At 39.3% G+C, this 16,588-nt stretch overlaps 1 protein-coding gene across 5 annotated transcripts in view; it reads left to right on the top strand.

Moving 5' to 3' along the window:
• ARID1B (AT-rich interaction domain 1B) overlaps positions 1-16,588 on the top strand; it is a 322,664-nt gene that overhangs the window by 62,861 nt on the left and 243,215 nt on the right. The window lies entirely within an intron of this gene.

Genomic DNA, 16,588 nt, shown 5'->3' with positions numbered 1-16,588 from the left:
AGGTAGCTAAGAATGGCAGCAGGAAAAATTGGTTCCTGATTAGTTTTCTAGTTAATCACAAATTGCTTCTATCATATACTGTATGGAACCTTTTCTGACTTACCATCATGAGACAGAAGATAGTGGAGATCCTGGTAATCTGACATATTGCAGAGCTTTTTCTGGGCTTTCTGCTCTCCTCTTTGGACTTGCTGGTAACAGGAAAATTTAAAAACTGAAATCTGTATTTCCTGTTTTCCAGCAGAATTATATGCTGCTTTGTGAAATGTAGGAAAAGCCATATTCCTTGCCCTAAGGATATTACAGTATAAATCCCTCAGCTCATAGGCTGATGTGTGCATCACTGGTTACGTTAGAGGCATTGGCTCTGTTAAGCTCAGTAGCACTACTCTTCTGATTAAAATTTAAAATTGCGTAGTAGTTTGTAGAGTTGGAAACTGAATCACACGTAATGGAAATAAATAGGATGTGGGTAGGAAAGATGTACAGAAAAAGCTCAAGATTTTGCTGAGTTTGAAGGGTTACTTTGGAAATGCATGCGTTTCAACTGGGACTGACTTCATGGTTTTATTTATAATATWAAATTTAATAAATTATAAGACCCATAGAACAAGTTCTTTGAATTTGGATATTGCATGAATTGAGCCTTAATGTGCTTTGTAGGGCTCTGCAAAGCCCTGCGCTGCATTGTGTGTCTGCCCTGTTCATGTGCTGAATTTCTTTCCTACTCCTTTTACATTACTGCACTTGAGAGAATTTTCACTTACTAGTTGGAACAGAAGCTGAAAGGGATCTTTAGGAAAGCACAGTCGAGCAGACATAATAAATTTTGAAAGGCATAAAAACCTACCTCCCAATTGAGGGAGGTAAAGATTTACAATACATCATAGAAACGCTTTTTTTCTGAGAGCAAAAATCTTCCGACTTGGCAAAGCCTTTCTTGCTGAAAGGCAATGGCAAAGCCACTTGCAATGTAACAAGTTGTTTTCTTTTTGACTTGAAGATGAAATAATATTATTTTCAGATCAGTTAGAGGCAACAAAGTAGAAGAGGCGATGCTTTTAGAAAGAGGTGCTTGTCTAGGTTTTTGTTTCTGATGCACAGAATGGTTACACTGGTTGCTAATTATTTGATTACACGCCTTTTCTTCTGGAGAGGTGTTGAGATACACTGCACTGAAGCAGCTTGTGTTTCCTCAAGGGAGCGGGTCCTCAATGAAGTGCTTCCCAGAAAGAAGAACAAACACTGGTGAAACGAGCTAACATTTAGTTAAAGGTAACATATATTAGCATTTGCCTTATGGTGTGAGGTTATGGCTGTTTTTTTAAGGGTCCTGAGTTAACAGTTTCCCTTAAAAAAAAGCAAGCAACACTCGTTAAGCCTCATCACTCACCCAAAATGTGAAAAAAAATCTAAAACTCCCAAATATTAGGCTGAACAGCATATATGTATCTTCCAGTTCAAAGACAGATTCTTCTCTYAGATTGATAATTTAATGACATTCACCACATATCGGAGCTGTTGAGCGAATTGGATTATAAAGATTTGTAGAYAGTTTTTAACAACATAGACTATTAATTTATTTTACCTTTCCAACATTCCTGTTACTTTGAAATGTTTCTTTTTAAAGAGCTGTTATATTTTATCATAAAGCATTCCTGCTTTCACTGCAGAAGGGTATTTATTACTGCTTCTCTTCTAGATGAAATGTGATGACATCATCTTTTCCCATCCATTTTAAATGTAGTAGAAGGGATGGTTCTGCRAGCACACTGCTATATGTGAGGAGCAGACGAAAACACGTGGACATCAGAAGTGTTTTGTAATGGGGTCCTACCCATAAGAGACTTCCCTTTCTGTAATTTAGTGCAGAAGTTCACTTAGTACCAATCAGTAATTTTACCTTTTTAGTCCCCAAGTAAGACTTTTAATGCTATTTCCTTCTTGCTGATAGATTTTTATAGACCTTTGAAAGTATTTGTGGCTACTCTATTTGTGTGGGATTTTTGGCTGTCCTTACTGTTTTGAATGTTGATCTTAGTTTAGAATCACAAATGTTTTACAGCTTCCTTAGCATACTAAATTTCTTCAAACATTCTGATCTTGCTGAGTAAATAGTAATACATGCTATAGTTCTTAAGCTATTTTCTGTAAAAYAAATAAAAAAAGGTTTTGGTAATTTAAAGTAAGGGGATTTAGTTTGGTTTTGTCTCACATGCAAGAAAAGCTTGAGTAGAAGCTGAAGGACTAGATCAAAAAGCACCAATTATTTAATGTTATTTTAATTTGTGTTTTGTTTGCTTTTAATCGCTAGTGCTCCTGTCCTTCTCCCTTYCCTCTTCCCTGCTCAACCCCTGCTCCGCAATTTCTGTGCTGAGCATTTAAACCGGAGGTCAGTTTTGGCTCCATGTGTTGTTTAAAAYACGCTGCACCTGACCTGCTAAATGGAACAACAGCATCAGCATAAAATGCAGACACCATATTAGGGCTGGGAGAAGGGGAGTGCACAGAGGTTATCAATAAATACTCAAATCAAAGTGAGCTTACTCTATAGATGTATTTTTTCTTTGTGAACTAACAGTGTTTTTTAGCTTCAGTCCTCTTCTCATCACAGAGTAATAATCCCAGTTCGTGCTGTTCCCGTTTTCTCCTTTTCTTTCTTCTAACTCCCATAGCACAGCTTTTTCAATCCAGCATTCACTGCACATGTTCCAGTCATGAGGTTACAAAGCTGACATTGCAGTCTCAGCAGAGGTTATCTCTTTAAAATTCCCTAAAATTCCCCTTTGGCACATCCAGTTTGGCAGCTGGGTTTCTGTAGGAAACTGATGGAGCCACCCCCTCCCCTTATGTCCTTTATAAAAATAGAAATCTATTAAACCTCTGGCCAGAAGGGCAGATGGGTAAGTACTCCCTCCAAAGCAGACAGTGCTGCTTCCTAAGCTTTCCTCCCTAGTTTAATACTCTCCAGAAAAAAATTATATACTTCAGAGCCAGTTAAGTAGGGAAAATACCTGTTTTTAAAATTAAAATGCCTGTTCTTCAGGACGTGTGAGCCCTGTGCTCTGGAGGGTATGTACAGCTTCTGAGAAATACTGACCTGTTGTTTAAAATATTTTAAAYAGTTATGCAACTGCAAAATCAGAAGCTTAGTTTAATCTTAGAAGCTCGTGCCTGAACAACGCTGTAGCCACTAAAGTACAACTGGTACTCAGAGGAAGATTTGCCAAACCAAACAGGAGGTTTAAATACCTATCTGCCAACCTAGATAAGAGATCATTGCCCTAATAATATTCAAGAACTAATTAAATGGGCATTACTCACTTGCATTTTACTTTCATGCAAAGAATGTCCCTGAAAAGCATTAAATGTTTCTTTCTCTTCCTGCAAGGAAGGAAGGGAGAGAGAGTTGTGTGTATGTTCCGCTCCCTATATCACCATTTTCCCTTGGATGTCACTTTAGGTGAGAGCAACAATGAATTATTTTTTGCTCAGARTGGGTTAAATTTTATGGCAGAATTTGAGTGCCTTGATTTTGAGGAGACCTGAAAAGCCAATGTCCTCCCTGAAAGTCAAGGAGAGAGGCTTCTTTTGTAGCTTCACTTGGTAGTGCAGTAGCACTCTCAAGGCCTCTCTGTCTTAGAAGGACTCTGCATGGAGACCTCAAACTTGTTACTTTGCGTATGGGGTGCATTKTTGGATAGTGGGAATTGTGGATTTGGCTTCACGGGATGAGGAGAGCCAAGGAGAACCAAAACCAGAYTCTGCAGTTCAACAGCAGCCAAAGCCAACCCAGCTGGTACTTGCGGTGCCACTTCCCTCTTGTCACTGCTGGCTTCCTCTGACTCTGCTGAGTTGTTTCGGTGTGCTAAGCCAGCAGAGGGCTGCCCATGATGTTTCTGCTATTTGAATGTGGCAGAACCCTTAGTAGAGGGTCAGGGAGAGCTGGCAGATTGGGTGAGGCCAGTAATGTGGCTTCTGTGGCAGCAGATTGGCTTGCAGCTGTAGACCAGTTGTCTTGGTGCTCTCATCTTTGGAGCATTAAATGAGAGATGATCAACCCCCACTGTGTCTGTCTTTTGTGGCGCCTGCTGTCAGGAGACCTTTCTGCAGCTCCTCAGCGTGCAGAGGTGGGCACTGGGCAGCTGTGAGACAGAAACACGCACAGTGCATTGGATGAGGAGCTYGGGAGCATTTCTGCAAGGAGTGTTTTTTCTAGAACAGCTTTGAATTGTTCCTTCCTGAGAACGTGTACTTTTTCCATCATTCGTGGAAGAACTTAGCACTGTGTCGGCCCCACTGAAGAACTGCAACAGCAGCTGGTATTTTGTCTCACTCTGGCTGGTGCTAGTGATTGCTCTTTGAGGACTGTGACCCCTAAACAGGCTCATCTTATCTCTTACTTGGTCAACAAACAGTGACTACATGCTCCTGATGCTTGATGCTGAATCYCATATGGGTTGCACAGAGCCTTGCATTTTCTCGCTGGAAGATACTATGTCTTGGTTTTATTGAGGAAAATCTTTGCTAACATGGCCTTACTATTTAACTGTCTCCAAGTCAGCCCAAAGCCCTTTTCTTTGTATTTTTTTAATGTAGTGAATTGTCTACCTTCTTGTTATGGTTTCTGTTTTTACCACTCCTGATTTCCTCACCTGTTATTTATTAAGAACTTGGTATGTATTTGTCATGTGAAACAAGTTTGTCTCCTTATCCTGTGTTTGCTGGGACACACAGCCCCCACCTCCCCACCCTGAACAACACCAATTGTTCTAATAAACTATAACATGAAGGATATGGCACATTTATCACCAGTCTGTGTGAAAGAGTGTAATGCATTGTGTGAGCACCTGTAACCCATTTCAGTGCAAAGTCAGATGAGCTAACAGATCTCCCTTCTTCAACACATGTGCAGAGAAATTTATTTATGTAGCAAAAACTTGTTGACAGTCACCTCCTGCACTCTTTTTGAACAAACTGCTTCTTAAAAGTATTTTGTAAGGAGAAGTGAGAACACAGAGGATGAATGTGTGAGGAGTTGCAGCTTTTTTGGGCCTGAAATGAGGAAGGYGTTCTCACTTCTCTGTTTCAAACATCCTTAATCACCTTTCCCTAATCCCCTTCCCAAACAATCTGGAGGCTGAGCCTCTTGTGCTTACCTGAGACATACTACACAAAAGTCTCTTAGTTGTGGCAAAATACACTGCACCGCATAGGTCCCACCATTCTTTATAGCCTGAGTATCTTGAAGTAAAGAAAACCCAAAGTTGATTGCTTTCTTTGTTTTCAGCTGAAAGATTTCCCCATAATGCAGCTGTCTTGTCAAAAGACACTCTTCAAGACTTTACAGTTTGGAGGTATTGAATGTTCCTGATAGATCCTTTTAAGTGTTTCAAAGTACATAATTGGGGCACTTGAGCATAAAACTACAATTATACACTTGTGTGTTAATTTTGTGTACAGATAGATATTACTTCAGTCTGGACATAAATGAGAAGGAAGCATTTTATTGTGAACGTAAGAATTTGTTTTGTGAATGTTTAAACAAAATAGGTGTTCAGATAATAGCCTAAAACAACCAGACTTGGGGGAAGGGGGGCTTGAGCTCTCAAGAAAGGAAGTAGCATGCATGGATATACCAGAGGTGCTTGGATGCTTTGAAAGAATAGTAGGATGAATGAAGATTAACAGATGGAACACAATATTTGAGTTAAGATTAGCTGCAAAATTAATTAAAAAATAATTCTAGTAGTTTGGTAGAATGAGTGTATTAATTTGGTTGATTCTTCATATGTTTTTAAGGGGGCTATTTTCAGCTAAGCAAAACAGGTAATTTTTGATAAGTGATGTTATGGTTTTAAAGGTTCTCATTTGTTTTTCTGTTCCATTTTGAGTATAATGTTACATGAATTGGATTAACTGTATCCAGATACTTACATTTAGCAGATGTTTCTAAAACTTACTTGTGGTAACTGATATGAGGAATAATTTACAATAATCATCTTATTTTGAGTATAATAAAACWGTAATTATTTTTAAAATTATGATGTGCTATATGGTTTCAGCTATGAACTTATRAGATAGATGTCTTTGATGTTTCTGTCAGGGTTCTTTTGATGTTTTCCAGTGCTAAGTAATAGGTCAAATTAAATAATAGAAATTGAATAAATCAAATATCTAAACTCTGTGACTGTGAGGAGTGGTTTAAAAGTTTTCTGTTAAAAATACTTGCAGGGATATTTGAAATCACAGCTGTTATGTAAGTACTCTTATTTAAAAGCCTGACTTGGTGTTTTATCTGCTCCCAGTTGGGAAGGGGAAAGAAAAGCCAGCAGAAAAAAGATTTACGTCGTCACATTTTTTATTATTTTGGTTGGTTCGTTTTGGTTTTATTGGTGGTGCACTTTGGTCAAATTCTACTAAAGAAGGCTGATAGGAGTTGCTCTGTATTTCTTGTTTTTCTAAGCCAGCGTAAGTACCCCCAAAGGAATGTTGAGGAACTGTGCCATAGGAATGGGATCCTGATCTTAGGCAGTTAATGCTGTGCTGCAGGATAATAAATTATGCTGGGTGGGTAGAGACATAATCAAATTTTCTTACTGTTGGTTCAGCCAGTCACTCTCTTTGCATGAACATTGCTTGCTGTGGGGAATTTTTAGTGTCCAGATGAAAAATATGATTTTGATTCTGCTGTAGTAGAAGAAATTAGCAGAATTTGGAGTGTACAAGAGACTAGGTTTGTCACAGATATTTCTGAACCTAAATGATAGATATGGGAAGTCATGCCTTTTTCTTTTTGTGTTGACCTCCTATGCTGTGGACACTATTTGGGGATTCAAATCCATAATGAGAACACAAAGAGCTGTAAATCTGTTATCTCTTTACATGTTCACTGCAAGTTTTCCTTGATTAAAAGTGTGATATCCCTTAAAACAGTGATGGACTGACTGGAACAGAAGATGACTTGCTGGTCTGCTGTTTTAGAGTTTTAGAGCCAGGAGGCAGAGCTGAGGGTGACCTTGTCAGAGGTGTCTGGGCCAGAACCAGAGGGGTTCTCTATTCAAGACCAGGGTGCACCCCTTGGCTGATAATTTTGTACTAAGACACTGCGAAACTGAAGTGTAGAATCATAGARTAGTCTGGGTCAGAAGGGACCTTAAAGATCATCAAATTCCAAACCCCCTGCCAGGGGCAGAGACACCTTCCACTAGACCAGGTTGCTCAGAGCACCATCCATCCTGGTCTTGAACACTTCAGGGATTGGGCATCCACAGCTTCTCTGGTCAACCTGTTCCAGTGCTTCACCACCCTCACAGGAAAGAATTCCTTCCTAGTTCCTAATCTAAAACTGCCCTTTTTCAGTTTGAAGCCATTCCCCCTTGTCCTGTTGCTACATACCCGTGCACAAAAACCCTCAGCAGCTCTCTTAGAATCCCTTTGGTTCTGGCAGGCTGCTATTAGGTCTCCCTGGAGCCCTCTCCAAGCCAGAGTCCCAGCTCTCTTAGCCTTTCCTCATAGGACAGATGCATGAGCCCTTAAGCATCYTTGTGGCCTTTTGTTGAATTCTCTCCTTGTACTGGGAAGCTCAGAACTGGACACAGTCCTCCAGGCGTAGCCTCACCAGAGGTCAGCAGAAGCACGTCCCTTGACCTGCTGTCAATACTTTGTCTAATCTAGCCCAGGATACCATTAGCTCTCTGTGGGAAGGGCACATTGCTGGCTCATGTTCATCTTGGTGTCCACCAGGACTTCCAGTTCCTTTTCTGCCAAGCTGTTCTCCACCTGGGTGGCCTCCACCATATATCGGTGCCTGGGGCTTTGCCTCCACAGGTGCAGGATAGCAATAAAGAAAGAAGAAAAAGCTGTCAGGGAAAGAGGATGTGCTCTGTAAGGGTCTGTGAAGCTCTGTAGTGGAACTGGACAAGTTTAGGTGGAAAGAGGAGAAAGGTTCAGCTTGCTTAAGAGTGCATGACATTGTTCCCTGTGGAAGATCTTTAATATTCTTCTCTTTCTATTTTAAGAGATACAGTGAAGGGCTCTGAACAATCTCAAATGATTTAGCTCTGAAAGCCATTGAGTTTAGGAACGGTAAAGACAGTATTCATCAAGATTGATATCTTTGGAGGAAAACATGAATTCATTAAGAAGCACCCTTCCCTCTCTGGAAAAAAGACTGGAAAAAAGAAGGAAAACTCAAGTGTGTGCAAAATGTTGGGGAAGCAGTGATAAACAGGGTGTGTGCACATTCTGCCTTTTCTCACTAGTGAGGTTAAGGAATGTTTGCAATTTTTCCACCTATCGAGACTATGTGCCAGAAGAAATGTAGAGTGAAAGCTATTTTACTGAGGGATTTTTCAGTCTCCAGTAGTTAGGTGTCTCTCTGTGTATAAAGGCATAAAAATGGAGGATTACTCATGCAGCTAGATTACCTGCTATTCARACTCAACTCATACCTCTCATTTGTTTTCCCTGCATTAGAAGGTTTGAATGGCACTACAGAATTTGTCTGCAGAAACATGTTTCTCTGTATTTTTTAGACCATATTTTATTTGAATCACCATTTGAGAAATAGTGGTCAAAATTGTTACAAATTTCCTGGAAAATAAATGGCAAATGGAAGATATGGGGATCAAAGATCATTGTGTGTTCCACTCATGGATGCACAAGAAGTGCCCTATAATAATGTATTTGTTATATATATGATTAAAAATCAGTTTACAAATACAGCCTAAATAAAGGCCTTTGCATTTTTCTGTAATGGCTGGCATTTCATTGGTGAATTTCATGCTACTCATGCAGCAAGAGGTGAGGTTTCCTACTTGTTTTTTACTGAGGCTCCAACCATTAGAATCACTGTAGATTTCAGGTTGTGGCAGTTGTGATGTGCTTTTCCTTATGTTGGTTTATCAAGTGGAAACCTATTACTTTAGYAGATTACATGATTCCTTTTAATTGTTTTGATCACTTTAAAGAAAAAAGGAAGGCAGAATATAAGAATAGATCTTACCTGACTCATCATTTAAGGGTGTGTGTATATGTATGTCTGTGTATTTTTATATATAGACACTATGATTTCTCTCAATTTGTAATACTATATACCAAATTAGCTCTTCTGRAAACAATTCTATTGCAAGTTTTTAGTCTTCTCTATAGTGTCAGTCTGAGGGGATAGATACAGCAATGTAGAAATCTCCTGCTGCAGATTACCATATTTTCATCCTTTAAACTTGCAGAATGGACCAAATGTTGCATTAGTTTGAGATGTAATGCAGTGTGTGAATCAACACTATTGTAGGAAAAATTTCTTCCTTTTGTTTCCAGACTCAGCTGTTTACCTCTCCCTTGAAACTAATTTTAGCTCATCTAAAACATGCAGATTTTGTATTTTTGTTTGTTTGTTGTTTTTAGGGGAAGGTGGGAGTGGGAGGTGGTTGCAATATTGGCAGAGATTTAGCATTTACAGCAGAGGTAGTTTTCATCAATTTCTGACAGGGGAATCAAAGTGTTCTTTTTTGGAAGGAGAGATATTGCTTTTCCRTATAAATGATTGACTATTTTGTGGTAGTAGTCTTTATTTATTTGGCTCTCATCATGAAGAATAGCAAACTTATTCAAAATCTCAGTACATCAAAAATATGTCAATACATAAAACATAAGTACCATTCCATACTACAGTCTATGCAAAAAACTATGTTAATAAGATGTGAAGGTTGCACAGCTAAGAAGTCAGAAAACATAAATGATAAGATTCTAGCAGCCACATTAACTGAGCCACATTTCACTTCCTCTATATTTTATGAAATGCCTTTGACAACATAAATCAGAAAGAGTAGGTGCTATATATGTGCAACATGGCTCAGTTAATGTTACTTTTGGAACTCTTAACATCTGTATTTTCTGACTGGAGAGTTTCTTAATCATGTTGTCTTAGTAGATTTTTTACACTGTTTTGGTAGGTTGGTTTGTTTCTTTTAGGAGAGGAAAATTGCCTGTATTAATAATAGGTTAAGCTACAGTAAAAGGCAATGTATAGATTGCATCTTGAGACAGGTATATATGTGATGTATATACATTGCACTGACAAGTGGTGTAGTTGTGCTGTTGTACTCCTTGGGGAACAGGGGATTCCAGGCATGTGTGTAAGTCCKGTCCTTTCTGTCCTGCGTGTTAGCAATAGAGCTGGCTATGACTGCATTGCAGACTGCAGTGTCTTGTGAAGACGCTTGAGCTATCTTTTTTAATGAACTGGCTTGTGTACAAAAACCAGTGTGGGTACAGGAGTGTGGATCTCCCTTTGACCTAATTCACCCTTCTGTGGAGCCCAGCAAATTAGCTGAGCACAGCTTTCAATGTAGGCTCCTGCCAGTATCTGAGCTAGTTTGCAGATCTGTGTACTGCACTGCAGTCTTCAACATAGACATGCATTTAATGACTCTGCAAAATCCACTACCTTGCAAGTTCTGGAATGGGGATTATTGTTCTGTGACGCAGAAGTGTGCTTTTTATCCTTTTGCTTCCTTGCTCTGGTCACAGGGTGGACCAATGTCAGGCCCAGTGTTAATATTTTAAAGGCTTTTAATAAGGTTTTTTACACTTAATACCTCCAATGTAAAGGCAAGCAGTGTAGGAAGCACAGTAACACAGGTGAATTGTGACCAATGTATTGTCAAAAGGTCAAAGCTAAGTGATAAGAAGTAATAGAATTTATAGAATATATGAATAAAATACCTTAGCATCAGGATTTCTGATTTAATTCTGATTAATAAATGGCCTTGCCATTAACACCCASCTTTTTACTTAGTTTCCTTTTAAATTTTTTCTTTTTTGTCATTCAGTGAGAAGGATTTGTAGCTTTCATTAAGACTGAGTGTGCAAAAGCACACCGGGGTTGAACATGTTGTTGTGAGACAGGAGACTGTGCTGCCCTAACTGTGACAGAATAKTCTACTGAACATGTGCCAGAGGATTTCCTTATGCTGTATAAGCACATTATATTTTTTCTTCTTTCTATAATTCATCTAAACATACAGATGAAGACCTGGGCTTATAAGAATTTGAAAGTTCTAGATATGAACCAGATTTTTTTGCTAAGTGTATTAAAGTTGGGGAGTTAGTTTTCCATTACAGCTTTCTATTTGAAAGTATGGAGAAATTCACGGTTTGAATGTTTGGGGAAGATATTTAGGTTGTGGCAGAGGTCGGGCTTTGGAAATCTAAGACTGAAGCAGAACTTGTTTCGGAAGATCACAAGTGTTTTACTGGAAGGTTTGATGAGAACTGTATGACATCTTTCTTTATAATTACAACTGAATTGACCACTGTAAAATTAAAATAATTAGAAATAAATTTTACTGTAACCTTTTGTTAACTGAAGCAATGTACTTTTCTACTTCTAGTGTAAAGTACCAAGTAGGGTTTTTTTTTCTGAGAATGCCCTTTGCTATAAATTTTTTTAATTCTAATTTCTGTATAATTACAGTGTTACAGGTGCCAGGAAAGTGGATTGTTACTGATGATTATATTATTGAGGGTGGTACTTGTTTCACAGTATGCTGTCTCACTGTTCCTCAGCAAAGTTCACTACTGAACCAGGTAGTGCCACCCTTTCTTCTGAGTGCTMCCCCTGCCTCTGGAGTTCAGTTTTCCTTCTCTCTGTAAGCAGGCTATTTGCTGATCAGGCYAGACCGACCTGTTTTGCCCCAGATTTTTTTTCATGACACTGTGGTCCACAGCTTCCAGATTGTGCTGTTGCCTTTTGCCAGTGTCATCCAGGKTAATGGATATCCAATATCATGCTTCACTTTTTGGGCACCAAATAGATTTCAGGGAGAAGCAATGATGTGGCCAGGACTCTTTCCATGTACTGAGCATGTCATGGAATTTGATGTGTTCAGGTGGGTCCCAGAGAAAGAGAGTGGTAGAGCTTTTTGTGATGGGGCCCCTGTAAAGTTTCTTCCATTATTGACTGGATCTAGCCATCAGGACGGTTTAAAAGGGCAGTAGCTGCATGTTGCTGGTATTGTTAGTGTACCTATGCTAACACACTAATTCTGTTACATTTTAATTTTAAAAATTATTATAATGACTGTAATGCTCTCTAATGATCCTTCTCCTTTGACATCAGTCATGGATTGCGCATGCAAAAATTGCTTAAAACTTCCATTACTAGCAAGATATTACCTGGGCAAAGAATGCCTGCCACCAGATCACTTATTCAAACAAGAATTAAAGATAATGGGCTAAGTTATAGGTTTAATTTGATTTCYCCCATCTCTTCATTTTGGCTGCCAATTTTGTTCCTCTTTTATTCTCATCCTTTCTTTGTTTGTGTTCGGAGTAGTTTAATCACTGATGGTCAGTCATACTTCTCCCAAAATAATGCTATTTATGCTGTGCAAGCCAGATGGGAGCCAAAAGTAATCATTACAGTTTCTGTGCTTGCCTRGAAATAGATTCAAAGTCAGGTCTGTTCTCTCTTCAACTGTCCCCAGAATGTCTGCACTATCACAGACATGACAAAGTTTCCCAAATTCCTGTCTCCTGCATTGTGTGGCCACGAAAAAATGTGGGTGTAAGGGAGAAGGGGAGGGAGGATTTACTTTATGAAGAAAGAAGATGCTTGGGTCATTCACTCCAAGCATTGTAAGTAATTGGCTTTAGATTTGTTTTGTTCTGGGGAGATTTTAATTAAGCTTTTTTTTATATGCTGTTTAATAAACATTTGTCCATAAGCGGTATCTTGTGATCCCCATCAGTAAAGCAGGAGGATTAATTTGCATGTTGTTGTTTGTTATTTATTTAAATCGCCACAGCAATTATATGGAGTGTTCTGCTAAGGCAGCAGTGATGGGTCTCTGCACCGAAGAGAACAGCATCCAAACCTACATGTTCCATTAGGATTATTGCTGTATTTTAGAGGGTGGTGTTCAGTTGGTTTTTTAAAATAGTTTGGGCTGGGAGAATATGGAGGAAAATTCTAACATAACTGATACATAGGATCAGAACAAGAGCCTGGCACTCTTTTTTAAACCAGTGTCTGAAAGTTTGGAAAAATATTTAAGAAAATGGACCAGTCTCAGAGCTTTGGTAATCAAGGTGTTATTKCCTCTTCAGGTTGTTTATGTATGTTGCTTAGTAATTTGAAGACCAAATTTTCACTGCTTTCTCTGGAGTCTCGAATATCTTTTGCAAAGGGGTTAGAACACAGGTATGGCTCTATCAGGTCAGATCAAGGGTTCATGTAGCCCTGTATCCTGCCTCCAGTGGAGGCTTTAATTGGATGCCTAGAGGAGAGTCAGAACAAAGCAAGCATGTGATATTTCCCCCAAATACTTTTCAAGCCTCCAGCTATTTTCAGTTCAGGGACTTCCTGAACCAGATGTGGCTCTATATATTTGGTAACCCTCAGAGGATGTCTCTTTTGTGAACTTGTCCAGTTTTTGCTTGAGCCCACATAAACTTCCAGCTTTCAAAACATGAATTTGGCAAGGAGTTTTAAACATCTGCTATCTCTGTGACTAGAGRACCTGTTTCTATCTTGTTTTGAAGTTTGTTTCTGCCACAAAAGGCATTCTAACTGTTGTTGGACAAGGTGCTTTTGTAGCTTTCCATCATAGTCCTATTTCCTGGTATCTTCCATTCTCAAAGGATTATAGKTTCTTTGTATGGAAACTGTTCTATACCTATGATGATTCTTGTTGCATTTCCCTGAACCTTTTTGTCTTGACCCTTCCTACTATGGACAAGAAGTTAGTAGAGAGGGATTTTCTTTTGCTGTGCTGATGTTTTCTAAGTCTCATCTTCATTCTTATCTGTCCTGATTTATCCAGAACAGTCATCAGTGTTACGTAGTCTTAAATTACTCAAATCTCTGACTTTTCTTTTTAAGCCATACTCCAGTTCTCACCTACCAAGGCAGTTCCAATTTAGAGGCTGTATGGTCATTAGTAATTCAGATTTTTGAATAAGAGTAGACCTCTGGAGTGATACTTWATGGTCTCAAGCGACTTCTGGCTGTTCATTTGTCACTTTATTCCATGAAAAGTCCCTCCAGATTCAGAGACATTTATCAAGTCACTCACAAAGGACTCCAGCATGGGAACACCCCAAGATTTTTCCACAGTGCACACTAGAGCAAAAGATTTTGTTAAGCTTCTCTGTGATGGCATTGTGTTCRCTGTATCTCCTTTTATATCTTCATCATCATTCGTCACTTCAGACTCTGGCAGACCTCCTACTTCTGATGTGTTTGAAGAAATGAATCATTACTCATTTGATTCCCTTTTCTAGCTGTTCCAACAGTTCTTTCTGGCCTGTCTTATTACATTTGAAGTGCCAGAGTTTACARTCTTTTCTGTTTTCCTCATTTGGACCTGGTGCTGGCTTATTGAAGGGGATGTCTTTTTGCCTCCAGAAAGCTGCAGTGAGCCATGCTGGTGTCCCTTTGCTCTTATCAARTCTTTCTGAATGGGTGTTGAATATTGTTTCTGTGCTTTGTGTGGTTGTTGTTAAACAGCTTTGATGCTGCCAGTCAGATTTCATTTCTCATAGCTGTCTGTTATAGATCCCYTTTAACAAGCTCTCACAATTTGTGTAGTTACACTTTTTGAAGTTAAGCACAAACAGTAATAGGTTCCTTGGGCTTCATTGTTCCTGTAGGGATGCTCAGTTTAACTCTGTTCTGGTCACTGATGCTCAGTGGTTCTGCAGCTGCAGGATGTAGTAGCAGTTGAGTCCTGCTGCTCAGGACTGAGCCAAAGGCAGTGGCTCCTCATGCAGGTTCCCTAACCAGCAGTTCCATGGAACAAACTTTGACAGTTGTCTGATACTTTGGTCTCAGCTTTGTAGTCTGCTTACTCAGTCTGTCTGGGAGGAGTTGAAATCTCCCCTTAATCAATCTTGCAGCATGCCTTTGCTGATCTTGCTTAGTGTGCTGCTGTCAGCGTTGTTATTGTCTGGCCATGCATGGTGGTTCCAGCAGTCACTCTTCTGATCTGACCAAGCACCAGACCTCTGATGCTTGGTGAGGTGGAGTTTTATTTTAAATTGGTTCTAAATGCTATGTAGCATGTAATGTTACTTTTTCATGAGCTGTTTTCACCTTGAATTTGTATCCTAGGATGATGCCTGCTAGTGACCCCACTAATTACTTCCTCTCTACCATGTTTCTTACATGATTGCTGCTAGTGCTTTTGTTTGCAATTTGATGTTCCAGTGGTCCAGTCCCCCTTCTTTGTGTAGAAATCTGTGTATTGTTGGAATTTCGTCTTGCTGCTCTATTCACTCTGCAGTCACTGCATGCCTATTTTTCATTCTTTGACTCTTCTTAGCATCTTCACTTGATGACCCAGAATCTCCATGTCTTCATTTGACATAGCAATACTATGCTTTTGAACCACGTGTTCTTCTAATTCCCTCTTAATTTTAAAATTTCATTTTCTTGATCCTTAGGTGCCAATGGCCTGACTCCTATGTTTAGGTGAACTTTAACCCTCCTGTACAAGTATCTATTCTAGAATTTTTCTGGTTCCTCATGCATCTGGTCTTTTCCTTTGTCACTATCCTATCAACTCTGCATTCAAGTTGTCTTTTTTTTTTCTAGCAGCCCATATTTTGCTGTCAGGATATCATTCCTTTTCTTTCTAGTATAACTGGAACCCAGATGGACCACAACATAGGTTTCTCCATAGCATTTACTAGGAACCAGTCCAGGCTCTGTGGCCTTTGCAGATGATGGGCAAATCATCATGTGGTGTTCTGTCAGATCCCAGACTCCAGCTGTCTGTTTGCYTGATGATATTCCAACACACCCTTTTAGTTTGCATTGTAGAGGCCTTATTTATGCATCACTTGGGAGAGGGTGTTTGTTAGAAAGGGTTGCTTTGGTCACAGAAACATTTAACTGCCTGTGAACTGATGGGAAAGGAATGGAAGAGAAGGCAAAGAGAGCAARTGTGGAAGTGGGGTTACAGTGCTGACCTTAGGAGTATCTAAGAGGTAGGACTGCCAACTTCTGGCAGAGGTACTCGGAGCAGTACAAGCTGTGATAATAGAAACAGCCTCAGCAGATGTTTAAATTTGACTCTGTATTATTATAATTAGTAGTAGTAGTAGTAGTAGTAGTATTTATTATTATTATTGCCTAGCAAATACTGTTGAATGAATGTAGTAAATTAACTTACAGTAGAACAAGTATGTGTTTTCTTGTTGAACAGATTTATTGGTGTAACAAACTCAGTGGGAACAGTTCAGAGATCAAAGCATTTTGGATGTGCTCAGGTGTCTTGAGATGCTTGCTTAGGGCAGAGATGTGCAGGACCAGCAGGAGGTCCATTCTAGGAGGTAGAAGTCATATGCTGCATCTGTTATTTGTCTGAAATTATATTGAATTTCAGAGTTTGGGGAAAAGCACAGGTGCCAAAAATCAGGGAAATCTGGACACAATATCAAGAGTCTGTTGAAAGTGTGCTCTTTCAAATACCTTGAGAAAATGTCAGTGTCTATTGATACAAGGCTTACAGGCTAAASTGATGCAGAAAATTCCTCTGACATTGTAATTGACTTGGTTTTGGTTCTAACTTAAATTCTC

The sequence above is a fragment of the Malurus melanocephalus genome, unplaced genomic scaffold, assembly GCF_030028575.1.
Source record: "Malurus melanocephalus ecotype Western Australia unplaced genomic scaffold, MMel_1.1 scaffold_43, whole genome shotgun sequence".
NCBI classification, from domain to species: Eukaryota; Metazoa; Chordata; class Aves; order Passeriformes; family Maluridae; genus Malurus; species Malurus melanocephalus.
Note: the sequence above shows the minus strand (reverse complement) of the source record. Positions and strands in the feature narration are given on the sequence as shown.